The sequence below is a fragment of the Sus scrofa genome, chromosome 10 (genome assembly GCF_054392235.1).
Source record: "Sus scrofa isolate SSC_HxYL_T2T_F1_AM1 chromosome 10, Sscrofa_HxYL_maternal_Yorkshire_Landrace_v2.0, whole genome shotgun sequence".
Taxonomy (NCBI): Eukaryota; Metazoa; Chordata; class Mammalia; order Artiodactyla; family Suidae; genus Sus; species Sus scrofa.
In genome coordinates this window covers 29,387,507-29,411,399 of record NC_139392.1, presented here as the reverse complement: position 1 = coordinate 29,411,399, position 23,893 = coordinate 29,387,507, and the positions used below count along the sequence as shown (strand labels likewise).

At 47.7% G+C, this 23,893-nt stretch overlaps 1 protein-coding gene across 12 annotated transcripts in view; it reads left to right on the top strand.

Annotated features, from left to right (window-relative positions):
• The window catches only part of LOC146398904 (uncharacterized), a 129,189-nt gene that overhangs the window by 40,776 nt on the left and 64,520 nt on the right, over positions 1-23,893 (top strand). For 7 of the 12 annotated variants that reach the window (XM_084979537.1, XM_084979536.1, XM_084979535.1 and 4 more), the window contains exon 2: positions 23,364-23,696. The gene's annotated coding sequence lies outside the window, so the exon portion shown is untranslated. Of the gene's footprint in view, positions 1-3,206; positions 3,344-4,397; positions 4,535-5,588; positions 5,726-7,973; positions 8,111-23,363; positions 23,697-23,893 lie in introns of those variants that run through there. The other 5 variants (XM_084979543.1, XM_084979539.1, XM_084979538.1 and 2 more) reach the window with 4 other exon arrangements.

Genomic DNA, 23,893 nt, shown 5'->3' with positions numbered 1-23,893 from the left:
GGTGAGGATGGCAGCGGAGCCCCAGCTGAGAGGTTGAAGTTAGGGTTAGTTTTGTGAGGCAGGAAGAGGGTGGATGGGATCCCTTGGAAAAGTGGAGGCGAGGTCCTAGGAAGGGTTGGGCCTGTGCGAGTGCGGGGAGCGTGGAGGCGGGCAGGCACCCCTTGCCCCCCGAGCGTGCGTGGGGGTTGCGTGGGTGCAGGGGAAGGGAGGCCGGAGGGAATGGAGAGGGACACGGAGAGCCTGGGGCCCTGCGGGGAGGTTGTGAGGGGCATTCTAGGGGATAGGTTCAAGGTAGGTTTTGGTGGCTGCTGCGGTGGTGGTGGTTTTTGTTGCTGGTTTTTGGTTTTTGGTTGGTTGTTGTGAAGGGGGAAGAGGGTGGAGGATGAGGACCCCTTAGCACATGGGAGCGGAAGGATGTCAGGAAAGGAGCCCAGAGGGGTTCGTGTGGGAATGGGCCAGGGCAGCTGGGAGGGGCTTGTGGGTAGTGCCTGAACAGAGGGGAAGGGAGAGCTGAAAGGAGTGCTGAGGGCCAGGGGAGCAGGGGGGGACTGAGGTAAGGCTGTCAGTGGAGTTCCAGCAGACAGGTTCAAATGAGGTGTTTTTTGTTGTGGTTTTTGGCTTGCTGTGTGTGTTTGTTCGTTTGATTGTTTGTTTGAGAAGGGGGTAGAGGGGTGGGTAGGTTGGATGCCTTTGAGCTGATGGGGAAAGTTTCCAGGAAGGGGGGGGTGTGGGTGGGGGCAGAGAGGGGCGAGGGGGGCGGGGACGCGGTTGTGCAGAGCGCCTGCGTGGGGGTTGCGTGCGTGCTGTGCGAGGGGGTTGCGTGCGTGCCGTGGCGTGCGTGGGGGTTCGCGTGCGTGCCGGGGAAGGGAGCCCCCGGAGCGACTGCTGAGGGACACCGCAGCGAGCGAGCATGGGTGAAGGAGCTGAGGGCGTGAGCAGGGCTGCAGCGGGCAGGTCCAAGGTAGGTTTGTGTTTATCTTTTTGAGAAGGGAAGAGGGTGCCTAGGATGCTTGGGAAAGGGGGAGGGAAGGTCCCAGGAAGTGTTTGGGGGAAAGGTGCGTGGTTGGGGAGGGACCGGCTTCAGTGCAGGGCAGGTATGGGGGTTGAGTGCAGGAGGGTTAGCTGCGTGGAGGGGAAGGGAGCTCAGAGGGAATGGGGAGGGCCACCGCGAGCGTGGGGGAGGGAGGTGAGGATGGCAGCGGAGCCCCAGCTGAGAGGTTGAAGTTAGGGTTAGTTTTGAGAGGCAGGAAGAGGGTGGATGGGATCCCTTGGAAAAGTGGAGGCGAGGTCCTAGGAAGGGTTGGGCCTGTGCGAGTGCGGGGAGCGTGGAGGCGGGCAGGCACCCCTTGCCCCCCGAGCGTGCGTGGGGGTTGCGTGGGTGCAGGGGAAGGGAGGCCGGAGGGAATGGAGAGGGACACGGAGAGCCTGGGGCCCTGCGGGGAGGTTGTGAGGGGCATTCTAGGGGATAGGTTCAAGGTAGGTTTTGGTGGCTGCTGCGGTGGTGGTGGTTTTTGTTGCTGGTTTTTGGTTTTTGGTTGGTTGTTGTGAAGGGGGAAGAGGGTGGAGGATGAGGACCCCTTAGCACATGGGAGCAGAAGGATGTCAGGAAAGGAGCCCAGAGGGGTTCGTGTGGGAATGGGCCAGGGCAGCTGGGAGGGGCTTGTGGGTAGTGCCTGAACAGAGGGGAAGGGAGAGCTGAAGGGAGTGCTGAGGGCCAGGGGAGCAGGGGGGGACTGAGGTAAGGCTGTCAGTGGAGTTCCAGCAGACAGGTTCAAGTGAGGTGTTTTTTGTTGTGGTTTTTGGCTTGCTGTGTGTGTTTGTTCGTTTGATTGTTTGTTTGAGAAGGGGGTAGAGGGGTGGGTAGGTTGGATGCCTTTGAGCTGATGGGGAAAGTTTCCAGGAAGGGGGGGGGTGTGGGTGGGGGCAGAGAGGGGCGAGGGGGGCGGGGACGCGGTTGTGCAGAGCGCCTGCGTGGGGGTTGCGTGCGTGCCGTGGCGTGCGAGGGGGTTGCGTGCGTGCCGTGGCGTGCGTGGGGGTTCGCGTGCGTGCCGGGGAAGGGAGCCCCCGGAGCGACTGCTGAGGGACACCGTGGCAAGCGAGCATGGGTGAAGGAGCTGAGGGCGTGAGCAGGGCTGCAGCGGGCAGGTCCAAGGTAGGTTTGTGTTTATCTTTTTGAGAAGGGAAGAGGGTGCCTAGGATGCTTGGGAAAAGGGGAGGGAAGGTCCCAGGAAGTGTTTGGGGGAAAGGTGCGTGGTTGGGGAGGGACCGGCTTCAGTGCAGGGCAGGTATGGGGGTTGAGTGCAGGAGGGTTAGCTGCGTGGAGGGGAAGGGAGCTCAGAGGGAATGGGGAGGGCCACCGCGAGCGTGGGGGAGGGAGGTGAGGATGGCAGCGGAGCCCCAGCTGAGAGGTTGAAGTTAGGGTTAGTTTTGAGAGGCAGGAAGAGGGTGGATGGGATCCCTTGGAAAAGTGGAGGCGAGGTCCTAGGAAGGGTTGGGCCTGTGCGAGTGCGGGGAGCGTGGAGGCGGGCAGGCACCCCTTGCCCCCCGAGCGTGCGTGGGGGTTGCGTGGGTGCAGGGGAAGGGAGGCCGGAGGGAATGGAGAGGGACACGGAGAGCCTGGGGCCCTGCAGGGAGGTTGTGAGGGGCATTCTAGGGGATAGGTTCAAGGTAGGTTTTGGTGGCTGCTGCGGTGGTGGTGGTTTTTGTTGCTGGTTTTTGGTTTTTGGTTGGTTGTTGTGAAGGGGGAAGAGGGTGGAGGATGAGGACCCCTTAGCACATGGGAGCGGAAGGATGTCAGGAAAGGAGCCCAGAGGGGTTCGTGTGGGAATGGGCCAGGGCAGCTGGGAGGGGCTTGTGGGTAGTGCCTGAACAGAGGGGAAGGGAGAGCTGAAGGGAGTGCTGAGGGCCAGGGGAGCAGGGGGGGACTGAGGTAAGGCTGTCAGTGGAGTTCCAGCAGACAGGTTCAAGTGAGGTGTTTTTTGTTGTGGTTTTTGGCTTGCTGTGTGTGTTTGTTCGTTTGATTGTTTGTTTGAGAAGGGGGTAGAGGGGTGGGTAGGTTGGATGCCTTTGAGCTGATGGGGAAAGTTTCCAGGAAGGGGGGGGGTGTGGGTGGGGGCAGAGAGGGGCGAGGGGGGCGGGGACGCGGTTGTGCAGAGCGCCTGCGTGGGGGTTGCGTGCGTGCCGTGGCGTGCGTGGGGGTTGCGTGCGTGCCGTGGCGTGCGTGGGGGTTCGCGTGCGTGCCGGGGAAGGGAGCCCCCGGAGCGACTGCTGAGGGACACCGCGGCGAGCGAGCATGGGTGAAGGAGCTGAGGGCATGAGCAGGGCTGCAGCGGGCAGGTCCAAGGTAGGTTTGTGTTTATCTTTTTGAGAAGGGAAGAGGGTGCCTAGGATGCTTGGGAAAAGGGGAGGGAAGGTCCCAGGAAGTGTTTGGGGGAAAGGTGCGTGGTTGGGGAGGGACCGGCTTCAGTGCAGGGCAGGTATGGGGGTTGAGTGCAGGAGGGTTAGCTGCGTGGAGGGGAAGGGAGCTCAGAGGGAATGGGGAGGGCCACCGCGAGCGTGGGGGAGGGAGGTGAGGATGGCAGCGGAGCCCCAGCTGAGAGGTTGAAGTTAGGGTTAGTTTTGAGAGGCAGGAAGAGGGTGGATGGGATCCCTTGGAAAAGTGGAGGCGAGGTCCTAGGAAGGGTTGGGCCTGTGCGAGTGCGGGGAGCGTGGAGGCGGGCAGGCACCCCTTGCCCCCCGAGCGTGCGTGGGGGTTGCGTGGGTGCAGGGGAAGGGAGGCCGGAGGGAATGGAGAGGGACACGGAGAGCCTGGGGCCCTGCGGGGAGGTTGTGAGGGGCATTCTAGGGGATAGGTTCAAGGTAGGTTTTGGTGGCTGCTGCGGTGGTGGTGGTTTTTGTTGCTGGTTTTTGGTTTTTGGTTGGTTGTTGTGAAGGGGGAAGAGGGTGGAGGATGAGGACCCCTTAGCACATGGGAGCGGAAGGATGTCAGGAAAGGAGCCCAGAGGGGTTCGTGTGGGAATGGGCCAGGGCAGCTGGGAGGGGCTTGTGGGTAGTGCCTGAACAGAGGGGAAGGGAGAGCTGAAGGGAGTGCTGAGGGCCAGGGGAGCAGGGGGGGACTGAGGTAAGGCTGTCAGTGGAGTTCCAGCAGACAGGTTCAAGTGAGGTGTTTTTTGTTGTGGTTTTTGGCTTGCTGTGTGTGTTTGTTCGTTTGATTGTTTGTTTGAGAAGGGGGTAGAGGGGTGGGTAGGTTGGATGCCTTTGAGCTGATGGGGAAAGTTTCCAGGAAGGGGGGGGGTGTGGGTGGGGGCAGAGAGGGGCGAGGGGGGCGGGGACGCGGTTGTGCAGAGCGCCTGCGTGGGGGTTGCGTGCGTGCCGTGGCGTGCGTGGGGGTTGCGTGCGTGCCGTGGCGTGCGTGGGGGTTCGCGTGCGTGCCGGGGAAGGGAGCCCCCGGAGCGACTGCTGAGGGACACCGCGGCGAGCGAGCATGGGTGAAGGAGCTGAGGGCATGAGCAGGGCTGCAGCGGGCAGGTCCAAGGTAGGTTTGTGTTTATCTTTTTGAGAAGGGAAGAGGGTGCCTAGGATGCTTGGGAAAAGGGGAGGGAAGGTCCCAGGAAGTGTTTGGGGGAAAGGTGCGTGGTTGGGGAGGGACCGGCTTCAGTGCAGGGCAGGTATGGGGGTTGAGTGCAGGAGGGTTAGCTGCGTGGAGGGGAAGGGAGCTCAGAGGGAATGGGGAGGGCCACCGCGAGCGTGGGGGAGGGAGGTGAGGATGGCAGCGGAGCCCCAGCTGAGAGGTTGAAGTTAGGGTTAGTTTTGAGAGGCAGGAAGAGGGTGGATGGGATCCCTTGGAAAAGTGGAGGCGAGGTCCTAGGAAGGGTTGGGCCTGTGCGAGTGCGGGGAGCGTGGAGGCGGGCAGGCACCCCTTGCCCCCCGAGCGTGCGTGGGGGTTGCGTGGGTGCAGGGGAAGGGAGGCCGGAGGGAATGGAGAGGGACACGGAGAGCCTGGGGCCCTGCGGGGAGGTTGTGAGGGGCATTCTAGGGGATAGGTTCAAGGTAGGTTTTGGTGGCTGCTGCGGTGGTGGTGGTTTTTGTTGCTGGTTTTTGGTTTTTGGTTGGTTGTTGTGAAGGGGGAAGAGGGTGGAGGATGAGGACCCCTTAGCACATGGGAGCGGAAGGATGTCAGGAAAGGAGCCCAGAGGGGTTCTTGTGGGAATGGGCCAGGGCAGCTGGGAGGGGCTTGTGGGTAGTGCCTGAACAGAGGGGAAGGGAGAGCTGAAGGGAGTGCTGAGGGCCAGGGGAGCAGGGGGGGACTGAGGTAAGGCTGTCAGTGGAGTTCCAGCAGACAGGTTCAAGTGAGGTGTTTTTTGTTGTGGTTTTTGGCTTGCTGTGTGTGTTTGTTCGTTTGATTGTTTGTTTGAGAAGGGGGTAGAGGGGTGGGTAGGTTGGATGCCTTTGAGCTGATGGGGAAAGTTTCCAGGAAGGGGGGGGGTGTGGGTGGGGGCAGAGAGGGGCGAGGGGGGCGGGGACGCGGTTGTGCAGAGCGCCTGCGTGGGGGTTGCGTGCGTGCCGTGGCGTGCGTGGGGGTTGCGTGCGTGCCGTGGCGTGCGTGGGGGTTCGCGTGCGTGCCGGGGAAGGGAGCCCCCGGAGCGACTGCTGAGGGACACCGCGGCGAGCGAGCATGGGTGAAGGAGCTGAGGGCGTGAGCAGGGCTGCAGCGGGCAGGTCCAAGGTAGGTTTGTGTTTATCTTTTTGAGAAGGGAAGAGGGTGCCTAGGATGCTTGGGAAAAGGGGAGGGAAGGTCCCAGGAAGTGTTTGGGGGAAAGGTGCGTGGTTGGGGAGGGACCGGCTTCAGTGCAGGGCAGGTATGGGGGTTGAGTGCAGGAGGGTTAGCTGCGTGGAGGGGAAGGGAGCTCAGAGGGAATGGGGAGGGCCACCGCGAGCGTGGGGGAGGGAGGTGAGGATGGCAGCGGAGCCCCAGCTGAGAGGTTGAAGTTAGGGTTAGTTTTGAGAGGCAGGAAGAGGGTGGATGGGATCCCTTGGAAAAGTGGAGGCGAGGTCCTAGGAAGGGTTGGGCCTGTGCGAGTGCGGGGAGCGTGGAGGCGGGCAGGCACCCCTTGCCCCCCGAGCGTGCGTGGGGGTTGCGTGGGTGCAGGGGAAGGGAGGCCGGAGGGAATGGAGAGGGACACGGAGAGCCTGGGGCCCTGCGGGGAGGTTTTGAGGGGCATTCTAGGGGATAGGTTCAAGGTAGGTTTTGGTGGCTGCTGCGGTGGTGGTGGTTTTTGTTGCTGGTTTTTGGTTTTTGGTTGGTTGTTGTGAAGGGGGAAGAGGGTGGAGGATGAGGACCCCTTAGCACATGGGAGCGGAAGGATGTCAGGAAAGGAGTCCAGAGGGGTTCGTGTGGGAATGGGCCAGGGCAGCTGGGAGGGGCTTGTGGGTAGTGCCTGAACAGAGGGGAAGGGAGAGCTGAAGGGAGTGCTGAGGGCCAGGGGAGCAGGGGGGGACTGAGGTAAGGCTGTCAGTGGAGTTCCAGCAGCAGACAGGTTCAAGTGAGGTGTTTTTTGTTTTGGTTTTTGGCTTGCTGTGTGTGTTTGTTCGTTTGATTGTTTGTTTGAGAAGGGGGTAGAGGGGTGGGTAGGTTGGATGCCTTTGAGCTGATGGGGAAAGTTTCCAGGAAGGGGGGGGGTGTGGGTGGGGGCAGAGAGGGGCGAGGGGGGCGGGGACGCGGTTGTGCAGAGCGCCTGCGTGGGGGTTGCGTGCGTGCCGTGGCGTGCGAGGGGGTTGCGTGCGTGCCGTGGCGTGCGTGGGGGTTCGCGTGCGTGCCGGGGAAGGGAGCCCCCGGAGCGACTGCTGAGGGACACCGCGGCGAGGGAGCATGGGTGAAGGAGCTGAGGGCGTGAGCAGGGCTGCAGCGGGCAGGTCCAAGGTAGGTTTGTGTTTATCTTTTTGAGAAGGGAAGAGGGTGCCTAGGATGCTTGGGAAAAGGGGAGGGAAGGTCCCAGGAAGTGTTTGGGGGAAAGGTGCGTGGTTGGGGAGGGACCGGCTTCAGTGCAGGGCAGGTATGGGGGTTGAGTGCAGGAGGGTTAGCTGCGTGGAGGGGAAGGGAGCTCAGAGGGAATGGGGAGGGCCACCGCGAGCGTGGGGGAGGGAGGTGAGGATGGCAGCGGAGCCCCAGCTGAGAGGTTGAAGTTAGGGTTAGTTTTGAGAGGCAGGAAGAGGGTGGATGGGATCCCTTGGAAAAGTGGAGGCGAGGTCCTAGGAAGGGTTGGGCCTGTGCGAGTGCGGGGAGCGTGGAGGCGGGCAGGCACCCCTTGCCCCCCGAGCGTGCGTGGGGGTTGCGTGGGTGCAGGGGAAGGGAGGCCGGAGGGAATGGAGAGGGACACGGAGAGCCTGGGGCCCTGCGGGGAGGTTGTGAGGGGCATTCTAGGGGATAGGTTCAAGGTAGGTTTTGGTGGCTGCTGCGGTGGTGGTGGTTTTTGTTGTTGGTTTTTGGTTTTTGGTTGGTTGTTGTGAAGGGGGAAGAGGGTGGAGGATGAGGACCCCTTAGCACATGGGAGCGGAAGGATGTCAGGAAAGGAGCCCAGAGGGGTTCGTGTGGGAATGGGCCAGGGCAGCTGGGAGGGGCTTGTGGGTAGTGCCTGAACAGAGGGGAAGGGAGAGCTGAAGGGAGTGCTGAGGGCCAGGGGAGCAGGGGGGGACTGAGGTAAGGCTGTCAGTGGAGTTCCAGCAGACAGGTTCAAGTGAGGTGTTTTTTGTTGTGGTTTTTGGCTTGCTGTGTGTGTTTGTTCGTTTGATTGTTTGTTTGAGAAGGGGGTAGAGGGGTGGGTAGGTTGGATGCCTTTGAGCTGATGGGGAAAGTTTCCAGGAAGGGGGGGGGTGTGGGTGGGGGCAGAGAGGGGCGAGGGGGGCGGGGACGCGGTTGTGCAGAGCGAGTGCGTGGGGGTTGCGTGCGTGCCGTGGCGTGCGAGGGGGTTGCGTGCGTGCCGTGGCGTGCGTGGGGGTTCGCGTGCGTGCCGGGGAAGGGAGCCCCCGGAGCGACTGCTGAGGGACACCGCGGCGAGGGAGCATGGGTGAAGGAGCTGAGGGCGTGAGCAGGGCTGCAGCGGGCAGGTCCAAGGTAGGTTTGTGTTTATCTTTTTGAGAAGGGAAGAGGGTGCCTAGGATGCTTGGGAAAAGGGGAGGGAAGGTCCCAGGAAGTGTTTGGGGGAAAGGTGCGTGGTTGGGGAGGGACCGGCTTCAGTGCAGGGCAGGTATGGGGGTTGAGTGCAGGAGGGTTAGCTGCGTGGAGGGGATGGGAGCTCAGAGGGAATGGGGAGGGCCACCGCGAGCGTGGGGGAGGGAGGTGAGGATGGCAGCGGAGCCCCAGCTGAGAGGTTGAAGTTAGGGTTAGTTTTGAGAGGCAGGAAGAGGGTGGATGGGATCCCTTGGAAAAGTGGAGGCGAGGTCCTAGGAAGGGTTGGGCCTGTGCGAGTGCGGGGAGCGTGGAGGCGGGCAGGCACCCCTTGCCCCCCGAGCGTGCGTGGGGGTTGCGTGGGTGCAGGGGAAGGGAGGCCGGAGGGAATGGAGAGGGACACGGAGAGCCTGGGGCCCTGCGGGGAGGTTGTGAGGGGCATTCTAGGGGATAGGTTCAAGGTAGGTTTTGGTGGCTGCTGCGGTGGTGGTGGTTTTTGTTGTTGGTTTTTGGTTTTTGGTTGGTTGTTGTGAAGGGGGAAGAGGGTGGAGGATGAGGACCCCTTAGCACATGGGAGCGGAAGGATGTCAGGAAAGGAGCCCAGAGGGGTTCGTGTGGGAATGGGCCAGGGCAGCTGGGAGGGGCTTGTGGGTAGTGCCTGAACAGAGGGGAAGGGAGATCTGAAGGGAGTGCTGAGGGCCAGGGGAGCAGGGGGGGACTGAGGTAAGGCTGTCAGTGGAGTTCCAGCAGACAGGTTCAAGTGAGGTGTTTTTTGTTGTGGTTTTTGGCTTGCTGTGTGTGTTTGTTCGTTTGATTGTTTGTTTGAGAAGGGGGTAGAGGGGTGGGTAGGTTGGATGCCTTTGAGCTGATGGGGAAAGTTTCCAGGAAGGGGGGGGGTGTGGGTGGGGGCAGAGAGGGGCGAGGGGGGCGGGGACGCGGTTGTGCAGAGCGAGTGCGTGGGGGTTGCGTGCGTGCCGTGGCGTGCGTGGGGGTTGCGTGCGTGCCGTGGCGTGCGTGGGGGTTCGCGTGCGTGCCGGGGAAGGGAGCCCCCGGAGCGACTGCTGAGGGACACCGAGGCGAGCAAGCTTGGGGAAGGAACTGAGGGCGTGAGCAGGGCTGCAGCGGGCAGGTCCAAGGTAGGTTTGTGTTTATCTTTTTGAGAAGGGAAGAGGGTGCCTAGGATGCTTGGGAAAAGGGGAGGGAAGGTCCCAGGAAGTGTTTGGGGGAAAGGTGCGTGTTTTGGGCGGGAGGAGGGTGGCGGGGAGCGGCTTTTGGGCGGCGCAGGCGTGGGGGTTGGGTGCGTGCAGGGGAAGGGAGCGCACAGGGACTGTGGAGGGCCACCGCGAGCGTGGGGGCGGGAGGTGAGGATGGCAGCGTAGCCCCAGCTATGTATAGATTTCTAAGGTATCTCCAGACTCTTCTCCATAGTGGCTGTACCAGTTTACATTCCCACCAGCAGTGCAGGAGGGTTCCCTTTTCTCCACAGCCCTTCCAGCACTTGTTCTTTGTGGTTTTATTAATGGTCATTCTGACTGGTGTGAGGTGATATCTCATGGTTGTTTTGATTTGTATTTCTCTTATAATCAACGATGTTGAGCATTTTTTCATGTGTTTGTTGGCCGTCTGTGTATCTTCTTCGGAGAAATGTGTATTCAGGTCTTTTTCCCATTTTTCCATTGATTGATTGGTTTTTTTGCTGTTGGGTTGTATAAGTTGCTTATATATTCTAGAGATTAAGCCCTTGTCAGTTGCATCATTTGAAACTATCTTCTCCCATTCTGTAAGTTGTCTTTTTGTTTTGGGTTTCCTTTGCTGTTCAAAATCTTTTCAGTTTGATTAGGTCCCATGGGTTTATTTTTGCTCTAATTTCTATTGCTTTGGGAGACTGACCTGAGAAAACATTCATGATGTTGATGTCAGAGAGTGTTTTGCCTATGTTTTCTTCTAGGAGTTTGATGGTGTCCTGTCGTATATTTAAGTCTTTCAGCCATTTTGATTTTATTTTTGTGCATGGTATGAGGGTGTGTTCTAGTTTCATTGCTTTGAATGCAGCTGTCTAGGTTTCCCATCAATGCATGCTGAATAGACTTTCCTTTTCCCATTTTATGTTCTTGCCTCCCTTGTCAAAGATTAATTGACCATAGGTGTCAGGGTTTATTTCCGGATTCTCTATTCTGTTCCATTGGTCTGTCTGTCTGTCTGTTTTGATACCAGTACCACACTGTTTTGATGACTGTGGCTTTGTAGTATTTCTTGAAGTCTGGGAGAGTTATGCCTCCTGCTTGGTTTTTGTTTCTCAGGATTGCTTTGGCGATTCTGGGTCTTTTGTGGTTCCATATAAAATTTTGGATTGTTTGTTCTAGTTCTGTGAAAAATGTCATGGGTAATTTGATCGAGATTGCAATGAATCTGTAGATTGCTTCTGGTAGAATGGCCATTTTCACAATATTGATTTTCCCAATCCAGGAGCATGGAATATCTTTCCATTTCTTTACATCTTCTTTGATTTCTTTGATTAAGGTTTTATAGTTCTCGGCATATAGGTCCTTTACCTCCTTGGTCAGGTGTATTCCGAGGTATTTGATTTTGTGAGGTGCAATTTTAAAAGGTATCGTACTTTTGTATTCCTTTTCTAATATTTCATTGCTGGTATACAGAAATGCAACTGACTTCTGAATGTTAATATTATATCCTGCCACTTTGCTGAATTTATTAATCAGTTCAAGGAGTTTTGGGGTTGAGTCCTTAGGGTTTTCTAGGTATAGAATCATGTCATCTGCATACAGTGACAGCTTTAACACTTCTCTTCCTATATGGATGCCTTTTATTTCTTTTGTTTGTCTAATTGCTGTGGCTAAGACTTCCAAAACGATGTTGAAGAGCAGTGGTGAGAGTGGGCATCCCTGTCTTGTTCCAGATTTGAGTGAGAAGGCTTTCAGTTTTTCCCCATTGAGTATTATGTTTGCTGTGGGTTTATCATAAATGGCTTTGATTATATTCAGGAATGTTCCCTCTATACCCACTTTGGCGAGGGTCTTGATCATGAATGGATGTTGAACTTTGTCAAATGCTTTTTCTGCATCTATTGAGATGATCATATGATTTTTGACTTTTTTTTTGTGAATGTGGTGTATGATGCTGATTGATTTGCGTATGTTGAACCATCCTTGTGAACCTGGGATGAACCCTACCTGGTCATGGTGTATAATTTTTTTGATATGTTGTTGGATTCGGTTGGCTAAGATTTGGTTGAGAATTTTTGCATCTATACTCATCAATGATATTGGCTGATAGTTTTCTTTTTTGGTGGTATCTCTGTCTGGTTTTGGAATGAGGGTGATGGTGGCATCATAGAATGTCTTTGGCAGTATTCGTTCTTCTTCAACCTTTTGAAAGCGTTTAAGGAGGATGGGCACCAATTCCTCTTTATATGTTTGATAAAATTCGCCTGTGAATCCATCTGGTCCTGGACTTTTATTTGTAGGGAGTGATTTTATGACCTCTTCCATTTCATTTCTAGTGATGGGTCTGTTCAGTTGGTCTGTTTCTTCTTGATTCAGTTTTGGCAGGCTGTAAGATTCTAGAAAATTGTCCATTTCTTCCAGATTGTCAAACTTGTTGCCATATAGTTGTTCATAGTATTCTCTTATGGTTTTTTGTATTTCTGCAGTATCCGTTGTGATTTCTCCTTTTTCATTTATAATTTTGTTTATTTGGGTTCTTTCTCTCCTCTTTTTAGTGAGTCTGGCCAGGGGTTTGTCAATTTTGTTCACCGTTTCAAAGAACCAGCTCTTGGTTTTATTAATTTTCTCTATTGTTTTTTGAATCTCTATTTTATTGATTTCTTCATTGATCTTTATAATTTCCTTCCTTCTGCTGACTTTAGGACTTTTTTGTTCTTCTTTTTCTAATTCGTTTAGGTGGAGGGTTAAGTTGTCCATTTGGGATCTTTCTTCTTTTTTGAGAAAGGCCTGTATTGCTATAAATTTCCCTCTGAGCACTGCTTTCGCAGCATCCCATAGATTTTGAGAGGTTGTGTCTTCATTATCATTTGTTTCAAGGTAGTTTTTAATTTCCTTCTTGATTTCTTCATTGACCCATTGGTTTTTAAGTAGCATGTTGTTTAGTGTCCATGGAGTAGGTTTTTTCTCTTTGCTTTTCCCATGGTTGATTTCTAAGTTCATGGCATTGTGGTCAGAGAAGATACTTGAGATAATTTCTATGCTCCTAAATTTATTGAGATTCGCTTTATGTCCCAATATGTGATCGATTCTTGAGACTGTTCCATGAGCATTTGAAAAGAATGTGTATTCTGATTTTTTTGGATGTAGTGTCCTGAAGATATCAATGAAGTCTAACTTTTCTATTGTTTCCTTTAGGATCTCTGTTGCTTTATTGGTTTTCTGTCTAGAGGATCTGTCCATTGATGTGAGGGGGGTGTTTAGGTCTCCTACTATGATTGTATTCTCATCAATATCTCCCTTTATGTCTGTTAATATTTGTTGTATGTATCTGGGTGCTCCTATGTTTGGGGCATATATGTTGATGATAGTAACATCCTCTCCTTGGATGGATCCCTTAATCATTAAGTAGTGTCCTTCTTTGTCTTTCTTTATGTCTTTTGTTTTAAAGTCTATTTTGTCTGATATGAGCGTTGCGACTCCTACTTTTCTGTCATGTCTATTGACGTGAAATACTTTTCCCCACCCTTTCACTTTCAATCTATATGTATCTTTTGTCCTAAGGTGAGTTTCTTGTAGGCAGCATATTGAAGGTTTTTGCCTTTTTATCCACTCAGCCACTCTGTGTCTTTTGATTGGGGCATTCAGTCCATTGACATTTAAGGTGATAAATTGATAGATGATTATTTATTGCCATTTGAACCTCGTGTTCCAGTTGATTCTATGGTTCTCCATTCTTCCTTTCTTTTTTTTTTTTTTTTTTTTTTGTTGGATGGTCTCCTGTTGTTATCTGCTTGAGTGTATTTTTTTTTTCATTTTTTGTAAATGCAATATTTGGTTTTGGCTTGTGGTTGCCCTGTTTTTTAAGTATGCTAACCCCTTCCCATAATTGTGTGTTTTAGCCTGATGGTCCTGTAAGTTCAAACACTTCATTACTATATTAAAAATTAAGAAGAGAGACATACATACAAACAAAAAGGGTTATTTACCTCCTAACATCCCTTGCCCACATTTTGTGGTTTTGATGACTCTTTTATTTTTTTCTTTTTAATTTTATTTTGTTTGAAGTATGTTCATGATTAAATCTGTATGCTGGCTTATTTGAGTGACTGCTCTCTGATTGCAATTTCCTCAGTCCTAGTTCTTCCTCTTCTTCTTCTTCTTTTTTTTTTCTTTTCTTTTTTCTTCCCTTTCCTTCCTTTTTGGTTTAGAGAAGCTCTTTCAAAATTTCCTTTAACCTGGGTTTTGTGTTGCTGTATTCTTTAAGTTTTTGTTTGTTGGGAAAAATTTTTATTTCCCCTTCTATTTTAAATGATATTCTTGCTGGATAAAGTATTCTAGGTTGCATATGTTTTCCTTGTAGCACTTTAAATATCTCTTGCCATTCCCTCCTGGCCTGTAGTGTTTCTGTAGAGATATCAGCTGATATTCTTATGGGGGTTCCCTTGTGGGTAACATTCTGTTTTTCTCTTGCTGCCTTTAGGATCCTCTCTTTATCACTAACTTTTGCCATCTTTATTATGATGTGTGTTGGTGTGGGTCTGTTTGGGTTCAGTTTGTTTGGGGCCCTCTGTGCTTCTTGTATCTTGAACCCAGTATCCTTTAGATTTGGGAAGTTTCCATCGATAATTTCTTCAAATATATTTTCCATTCCCTTATCATTTTCTACTCCTTCTGGAATTCCTATTATGCGTAGATTGGCCAGCTTTCTATTATCCCATAGGTCTCTTATATTGCTTTCCAGTTTTTTGATTCGGTTTTCTGTCTGTTGACCGGATTGAGTGATTTCCATTATTCTATCTTCCATATCACTGATTTGTTCTTCTGCATTATTCATTCTGGTTTTTACTGCCGTTAGTTCAGTTTGCGTCTCTGCAAATGAATGTTCTAGTTTCTGTTGGCTCCTCCTTATATTTTCTAGTTCCTTTCTGAGGGTATCTGCGTTACTGTTCATATCTTCTCTTAATTCCTTCAGTATTTTCCCTATTTCTCTTTTGAACTCCAGGTCTGTCAGACTGCAGAGATCTGTTTCATTGTTGACTGTTTGAGGTGAGTTCTCCTGTTGGTTTGACTGGGGGTGGTTTCTCAGCTTCTTCATCTTGCTTGTTGTTTTCTTTCTCCTTTTGGAGTTGTACTCTCCGTGATCGGGTAGTGTTTGCCTTGTCACTACCGTGGAATATTTCCTGAGGGCTGGCGTTGTTGGTCAATCTTTTTTAAGGCAGTGTGGCTTTTCTGGAGTGTTGATGGGGCTAACAGTGTTTCTTTGAAGCAATGGAGGACTTCCTGAGGGCAGACAGGACTGGGAGGTCCACCCCACGATGGTAGCAGATTTCACTTGGTCATGCAGAGCTTGCTCTGGTGTTTTTAGGCTGTGGGGTTCTTGCAGGGAGTTGGCGGTGTTGGGCAGCTGCTCTTCAGGGGTGCATCACCCCCTGGGGGCTGGAGAAGCTATCTGGGTCACTGAGAACCTGAGAGGCTCTTCCCTAGGGCAGCCCAACTCAGAAGGACAGCCTGAGGATGTAGGTGAATCTTTTCACAGTCTGGCTGAGCTTGTTGCAGCTTTTCTGGGCCGCAGGGGCCCTTCCAGGGGGCTGGTGGTGCTGAGCAGTTATTTCACGGGAGTGGGGCATCCCCTGGGAGCTTGGGCGGGTAGCAGGGCCCTTGGAGACCCAAGAGGCTCCTCCCCAGGGCAGCCCGACTCAGAAAAACCGTCTGAGATCTTTTCCCAACTCGGCCAGGCTTGTTGCAGCTTTTCTGGGCTGCAGGGGGTCCTGCCTGGAGCTGGCAGTCCTATGCAGCAGGTCCACTAGCTCTCAGCACCCCCTGGGGGCCTGGGCGGGTAGCAAGGCCCTTGGAGACCCAAGAGGCTCCTCCCCGGGGCAGCCCGTCTCAGAAAAACCGTCAGAGAATTAGGCCGATCTATTCACAGTCTGGCTAGGCTTGTTCTAGCTTTTCTGGGCTGCAGGCCTTTTCTAGGGTGCTGGTGGTGTTTGGTGCTGCTCTGCAGAAGTGTAGCCCCTCCAAAGGGCAAGCAGGCCTGTGCAGGGACAGCCCCTGTGGTGGTAGGCTTCAGGCAATTGTTGAGACCAGCCCTCCTGGATGGCAGGTTGCCCCAGGTCCAGCGAGAGCATAGGGGGTGGTGGGGGCGGGGGGGATGCACTGGGAAGCGCAGCTTTCTGCTAGCTAGCGGACCTGTAAGCTTGCTGTGGTGTGGGGGGTATTCTATGGGGACCCACCCCTTCTTCTCTCCCCTCCCCAGCAGGGGTGCAGACCAGGCTCTTCTCCCAGGTTCCCTCTGAGGCGGCTTTCCACTTCCCCGCCCTTAGAGTATTGCTCCCTTCCCCTGTGACAGCTTTGTTTTCTAGTCTCCCAGGCAGTCTCTGCCCCTTCAAATGGTTTAGAGACCTCCCAAGCAGTTTCCGCTCTGCCCCGCCCCCTAGCCCTAGCCAAGGTACCCAGCCCCCACCCAGGCGTCCCCCGGCCTCCTCTCGGGGACTAACCTTCAGAGGCAAGGTCTCGGTGCCCAGCCCCCAACCAGGCGTCTCAATTTTTGGTGACTTTGCCCGTAGTTCAGATGGTCCGTTGGGTGTTTGATGGGTTTTTCCGTACTCCAACTTACTGACTGCTACACTCTTCTCTGCATCTGGAGATTCCTCCGGTTCGTTTGATCTTTCCCCCGTGTAGGTGACTTTCCAGGGTGCGGGATCCCTTTCTCCTCCGCAGTTCCCTTTCGGGAGCGCCCATCCCACTCGGATTCACCTTCTCTCACTCTCCTCTTTTCTCCCGTTCTGCCCAATAATTTCACGAACTTCTTGCCGTTATTGGAGTTTAGGTTCCTCTGCCAGCGATTGGTTGCTGTTCTGTGTGAGTCATTTCTTCTGTAGATGTGCTTTTTTTGTTGTGTTTGTGTGAGAGGGCGAGCGTGTCCCCCTACTCCTCCGCCATCTTGTCCTCCCGTATCGGATTTTTCTTATTCTTTAGCTCACCTTTAGTCCTTTACCCTAAGGAATAATCATACTTTGCATCTCTGCAGAAAGTTTTGTAGCAACCTAAGACTGTAAAATAAGACTTTGGCTAAAAAATGGTCTGTATCAATAAAACGGAAATTTATGTAGTGATGTATAATGATATTTTAGAAAATAATGTCAGGTTCATGATGCATTGTTATGGAAAAACAAAGGTTACAATAAAACACTATGTAAAGCAAGACCTGTTATTTTAAACATACAAATCAGAAAATAGAGGCTAGCATACAGAGAAGACTAGAAAGAAATTTATCAAAATATTAATAGTGATTATCTATGGGTAGTGGATTTCCTAGTATTTTTTTTGTTTTGTTTTCCCTGTGCAACTAGATATTCCAAATGAACATTATGTTATCATTATAATTAATAAATTATTAAAAAATGCTGCCTTGAACATTGATAATATTTATTTGTGACAGTGTTATTTTACTGTTAGCTTATTTAATATTCTACTGTATCTTTTGGCTCCTAAAGTAACTCTTCCTTGAGAAAGTTAATTGAGCTGTTAGGTATGTAAACTTAGTATCTCAGGCTGTGTATAACTTCAGTTCAGGTCCTTTATATTGGTGGGTAAATTTAACCTTTGATAGACTTATCTATTGTCTTACTCAAAGTAGTTTCTTCAATAAAATTAGAATTTTCTATTTTACTTTAACCGATCATTTGGGAACTAGAGTAAAGTAATCCTTACTGAAGTTATCTTTAATTTTACTTTTCTAAAAGGAGTTGAATAAAGTCACTACTCAACTGGCTCAGGTCACTACACATTTGCAGGATAAGCAAGAATATGGCAGTCAGGTGAAAAGTCATCTTAAAGAATATAAAGAGAAACATCTCTCTTTAGAACAGAAAACTGAAGAATTAGAAGGTCAAATTAGGGTTTGTATAAAAGAAACTGAATTTCGCCATATTTTCTGTTCCTGTAGCAATGTAATTGATGACTCAGATGGAATCTAAGATTTCAAACTTTCAAACAAAGGTTAAGCTGTGATGTAAAAGTTTTAAAAATTAAAAAAAAAGAAAGATTTCTCATCATGGTGCAGGGGTTAACAAATCCGACGAGGAACCAAGAGGTTGCGGGTTCGGTCCCTGCCCTTGCTCAGTGGGTTAAGGATCCGGCGTTGCCATGAGTTGTGGTGTAGGTCGCAGATGCAGCTCGGATTCCATGCTGCTGTGGCTCTGGCGTACGTAGGCCAGCAGCTACAGCTCCGATCAGACCCCTAGCGTGGGAACCTCCATATGCCACGGGAGCTGCCCAAGAAATAGCAAAGAGACAAAAATAAATTAAATAAATAAATAAATAAATAAATAAATATATAAATGGAGTTCCCATCGTGGCGCAGCAGAAATGAGTCCAACTAGGAACTATGAAGTTTCAGGTTCAATCCCTGGCCTTGCTCAGTGGGTTAAGGATCTGGCGTTGCCATGAGCTGTGGCGTAGGTTGCAGATTTGGCTTGGATTTGATGTTGCTGTAGGCTGTGACATTGCTAGGTGTAGGCTATAGCTCTGATTTGACCCCTAGCCTGGGAACCAAAAAAAATTACCTGTGCTTTTTCTTGTTTGATTTTTGAATTCCATCTTTACTTTTAACTTCTTTGTTAAAGGAGGGCTTTTGCAAATAGCAGTTAACATATATACTGGTTCCATGGTATGTGTAAATATTTCAAAGAGACAGCCAACCAGGGATCTACTCTGTAATTATGAGGAACTTATTTTTTGTTTTGCTATATCATTCCTGTCTCTTTCCCTCTTTATTCCAGTATAATATTCAGGGATGGCATATTTCTTCCTATTTTAAACTTTACATTTATACTCTTTGGGTTTTGTTTCTAATTTAATATCATTTAAATTTATTATAATTTACACTATGGTAAACTTCTTTCTTTAATACAACTCCAGATGAAAGTTTGGAGCTAAAGAGATTAAGTGGCTACACATATGAGAGAAGGATTTGACCTGAGTCCCTTGTCCTTTAAATTAAAACTGCTGTAAGTTAAAAATTTCTCAAGTTACTATATATATAAGTTATACCTCCACTGTCAGATAAAGCACTTCTGTACAACTGTAGAATCCTGGGCTTTGAATTTGTATACATCCACATCCACATCAGTATAACGTGGAAGAAGAAAATTACATTTTCAGATCTTCTCTGCATTCCTTTTTTTATTTTCTTTATGGTCAATAACATGGCATGACAAATTACTCGACATAATGGTTGAAAAAAACAAAAAACTAATTTTTTAGATGAAGGCGTCTCATGAGAAGTCTATTTAAGTATCTTTTAAAAATAGTTATTTAGAACCAATAATATTTATTGTAACCTATCACAACATTGGATATTAGATATTTTTTCTAATCATTGTTTTAGGACGTATTCCATCTGTTACATAGAATTAACATAGTTACATTGAGTGTCAAATATAAGCCTTGAGTAAGAACTACAGGTACCTAGATTGGCTTATAAAATATTTAGGGCACAAAATTTTTTACTGCTATACAAGAAAATGTCTTGCTCATAGATTTTTGAACTATGTACTTAACAGTTTGACTTTTTTTTGGCTTCACCTATGGAATGTGGAAGGGCCTCAGCCAGGGATCAAACTTGCACCACCGCAGCAACCTGAGCTGCAGCAGTGACAATGCCGGATCCTTAATCTGCTGAGCCATTAGGGAACTCCTGACTTTTGTGAATTTGTAAAAGTGCCCACAGTTATATCTACATGAATGACACAAAAATCACACTGTGAAGAACAATGATCTCTAGATGAAGAGATTGAAGAAGCAAAATCAGAAGTTTAATTGGTTTTATGTTTAGGGTCAATAGGTGTTAATGAGAAGGATGACATGACAACTGCATTTTAGTTGTGAATAGTTCTAATTATCTCAGTATTATTAACTGTGATTATAAAGGAGTACATATTTTAAGTGGGCCCATGTGTGAACCTGTTACTTAGTTTTTTCGGACTTTAGTTAATAAATTTTACGCAGGTAACAAATATAATTATTTTAAGTTTTTCTCTTAGAGTTAATTTTGAAAATTAAAAACTCAGTGACTGCTTCTCCTATAGGAAGCCTGCTGCTAGGTTTTCTTAAATATTCCATGATAAATGGCAGCTTTATTCAGTGAAAGCTTCAGAGTGTATTTTTTATTATAACAGATATTTTTGGCTATTTTTGTGTGTTATGTCAACACCAGTTTGAATGTAAACAAAAGTGGTATAATGTTATAGTAGATAATTGACATTAAAGTTGTTATTATATTTCTTCAATAGAAATTGGAAGCTGATTCACTTGAAGTTAAAGCAAGCAAGGAGCAAGCTTTGCAGGATCTACAACAGCAAAGACAACTGAACACAGATTTAGAGCTTAGAGCTACAGAATTGAGTAAACAAGTTGAAGTGGAGAAAGAAACATAAGCTTAATGACTTAAGGGGGAGCATTGTAAACTAAGAATTAACATATTTTTAAGATTTCAATTTTATCATCACATCTTTAAGGATTTACTTGATTCTATAAACTGCTTATATTAACATGAATAAAAATAAATCCATATAATATGGTTAAATAGGAGGGCTTGTTACCAGTCACATTTCAGCAGACTTTGTCTTTAAATGCCAAATATTCCATTCCGACTGTGTTGACGGACTTGATCTGTGGCAAGAGCATGAAGATTTTTGACTCTCAGTAGTAAAGATGGAAGTTGGGTGCGTGGGAAAGTTACCTTTCAGAGAAATGAAATAAAACCCATCAATAATTAAGTTGTTTTACACCTTCATGGTTGCATCCTTGTTTTGGGAGGGATGACAAAATTTTTTTGTTCTCATATCTAGTACATTGGGTCCTGATACTGTGAATTTGAGGATATACAGGTGCAAATGGCATTTCTTCTCACTGATAACATCATAGTTTCCAGTGCTGACGTTTGGAGAGTACACCTGATCCTTTGTATCACCCACTAACTTGGTTGTCACCTCTGGAAGCCAGTCATGTGTCTTTGAAGGTGACCTCTGAGTTGCTTCTTGTTCTCTTTCCCAAGGACACTTATGGGATCAGTGGTTCTTTCCACTTCTACTAAGGTTTTTTTTGTTTGTTTTTTTTTTTTTTTTCCCTTTATACGAACATTTCCTATGTTGGGTCCTGCCTTTCTAGAGTACTACCTAAGAAAGGCAAGCTAGGTAAACATATCTAGAGTTTGACTAAACCCTCAACCTTGGTTGAAAGGCTCAGCCCACATAACAGGGCACAGGGCCCCCCTTTCTCAAGGGCCACTGATGCTATTCAAGCCCACCAACTTCCATCTTATATTTTCATTCCTCTGCAGTTTAATATATTTTCAAATATCTTTTGTGATTTCTTCTTTGATCATGGTTAGTTAGAAGTATTTTGTTTACTTGTCAAATATTTGGGATTCTTGTAGATATCTTACTGTTACTGGTTTCTCATTTAATTCCACTGAGGTCAGAGAACATACTCAGACTTTTCAAACTGTTTTATTTAGGGCCCAGTATATGGCTTATCTTGGTTAATTTTCCTTGGGTACACATATGTGTTGTTGGGTAAAGTATTCCATAAATATCAATTAGGTTGAGGTAGTTGATAATATTGTTCTAATCTTCCATATCCTTGCCATTTTTTCCCTTCTGGTCATTTCTATCAGTTTCTGAGAACGGAGTGTTAAGGTTTCCCAGATCATGTGTGTTTTTTTTTTTTTTTTTCATTTTGATTTGTTTTGTTTTTTTATTACTAAGTGACTTTAAAAAAACAGCTAAGTTTTGCAGTCACTATGAAGGCCTTTATTTCTATTGCTGTCTTTGATTCACATAGTCATATGATTTTATAATAATTATTTGTGGGAAAGTTAAATAGCATAGTGAATAAATATATCAAGTCCTAATTTCAAGGTTGCTTGACATGGATTTTAATTATATTAAAATGGTAAAGTAATAATTAGTACAATGACTTTTCTGTTTAGACCTTTAAAAATCAGTGCGGTACAGGATCCTATGAATGTAGTTCACTTTTCTAGCTACTTTTTAGAAAGTAAAAGTAAGTTTCTGGGACTAAAAGTTCGAAATTTTCAAGGTATATGTGCAGCTCTGGTATTGTATTAATACCTAACTTCAATTATGTGGCTGATATAGCTTTTAATAATCTCTCTTTAACATATTGTTCAATTTATAGTAAGTACATTGATGGTAAAATACACTAGAAAGAGGATACATTCTAGAAATACTACTTTGCATCTGGTTTTATTTTCTCTTTAGAAACTTGTTGATCTTTAATATGTGCTTTTCCTTTGATATGCATATAAACATAATTGTATTCATTTTATGAAAAGAGGAGTCTTTAACTCTTACAGCAATATGTGCATTTCCTTATTCTTATAAATTTTTACTGATTTAGCTACAGAAAGCATTTTTTAAGGGGCAAATAATAACAAATCTCTTACATAATCTGCTAGGTTCTAAGATTACAATAAATCTTTTGTCCTTCCTCTATCTGAAATGAGATATTCTTCTGTTTTTTTCCTACTTACCTTATGTGTTTTGAAGTTTAAGTCGTTTCAAAGATATAATGTGTTTTATGTTTTCAAGGAAGGAGGCAAATTTCTGTATGTTCAGGGGTTAATAGGTTCTTTAGAGTACAGGGAAAACTTTTCTGGCTGTCGTAGGCTAGGTTTGCTCTATGCACAGTTTTCTTTGGGGATTAAGTCAGGGGCGTTAGATGGTCTTGACTTTACCACTAATTTATTTACTTGAGGTAAATCTTCTTTATCTGTTAAATAGTCAGAACAGATGTTCTACGGCATTTTTTTGGTTGTGTGGTTTTATTATTTTTTGACTAAATTTTTTTTGCTTTTTTTAAAAAAAAAAATTACAGTTAATTTATAATGTTGTACCAACTTCTGCTGTACAGAAAAGTGACCCAGTCATATACATGTATATATACATACACACACACACATATATACATATTACTTTTCTTATATTATCTTCCAAGATATAGTTCCCTGAGACTTGATATAGTTCCTGTGTTATACAATAGGACCTCATTGCTTATCCATTCTAAATGTAATAGTTTGCTTCTACTAACCTCAAACTCCCAGTCTGTCCCATTTCCCCTTGGCAACCACAAATCTGTAAGTCTGGGAGTCTGTTACTCTTTTGTAGATAGGTTCATTTTGTGCCATTTTTTTGAGGGGGGAGGGGCTGCCCATGGAGCTCCTGGGCCAGAGATCAGATTTAAGCTGCAGCTGAGACCTATGCCTCAGCTGCACCAATGCTGGATCCTTTAACCCACTGTGCTGGGCCAAGGATTGAACCTGCATCCTACCAATTCCATTGCGCCACAGTGGGAACTCCTGTGCCGTATTTCAGATTCTGCGTTTAAATGAAATAGGGTATTTGTCTTCCTCTTTTTTCTTAATTTCACTTGGTATGAGAATCTCTTGTTCCATATGTGTTGCTACAAATGGCATTACTTCATTCATTTTTATGGCTGAGTAGTATTCCATTGTATATATGTACCATATCTTCTTAATCCATTAATCTGTAGATGGACATTTAAGTTGTTTCCATGTCATGGCTATCGTGAATAGTGCTGCAGTGAACATGGGAGTGCATTTATCTTTTTGAATGAAAGTTTTGTCTCGATATATGGCCAGGAATAGGACTGCTGGGTCATATGGTAGTTCTGTATTTAGTTTTCTGAGGAATCTCCATATTATTGAACCTCCATGGTGGTTGTACCAATTTACATTCTCACCAACAGTGTAGGAAGGTGCCCTTTTCTCCACACCCTCTCCAGCCTTTGCTATTTGTAGACTTACTAATGATGGCCATTCTGACTGGTGTGAGGTGGTACTGGCTTGATACATTAAATTATTATTTTTACTTCTTAAGGATACAAAAAAGTTTAAAAAAGTAATAATTTATTTTGAATGGTAAATTAGAGGTGATAAATTATGCATTATTAAATTTTTTCTTAAATAGCATATCCAGTACAAAGTTGGATCTACAGAAGAAATCTGAAGCACTTGAAAATATTAAGCAAGTGCTTACCAAGCAAGAAGAAGGAAAAAAAAATCCTTAAACAAGAAAATAGAAAATTTAAGTCAAAATGCAAAAATGCAGCAGGAAGAATTGAATAACAAAATTCAAGCAGCAGTGACAGAACTACACAAAGTGAAGATGGAGAAAGAAACTCTAGTAACAGAGCTTTCTGGAGCAAAAGAGGAATTATCAAAAGTTTCTGATTCTTTGAAGAACTCCAGAAGTGAATTTGAAAAGGAAAGTCAGAAGGGAAAAGCTGCTATATTAGATATGGTTAGTTGTTTATATTTACTTTTTTTTTAAGCAGAAGTGATAATATTTAAAATGTACTGATTCTTCTGCCTAATTCATATTTGACATTTTCTTTTTTGCTTTATAGGGCCACACCCATGGCATGTGAAAATTCCCACAGGAGGGGTTGGATTGGAGCCACAGCTGCAGGCCTACAACACAGCCACAGCAATGTGGGA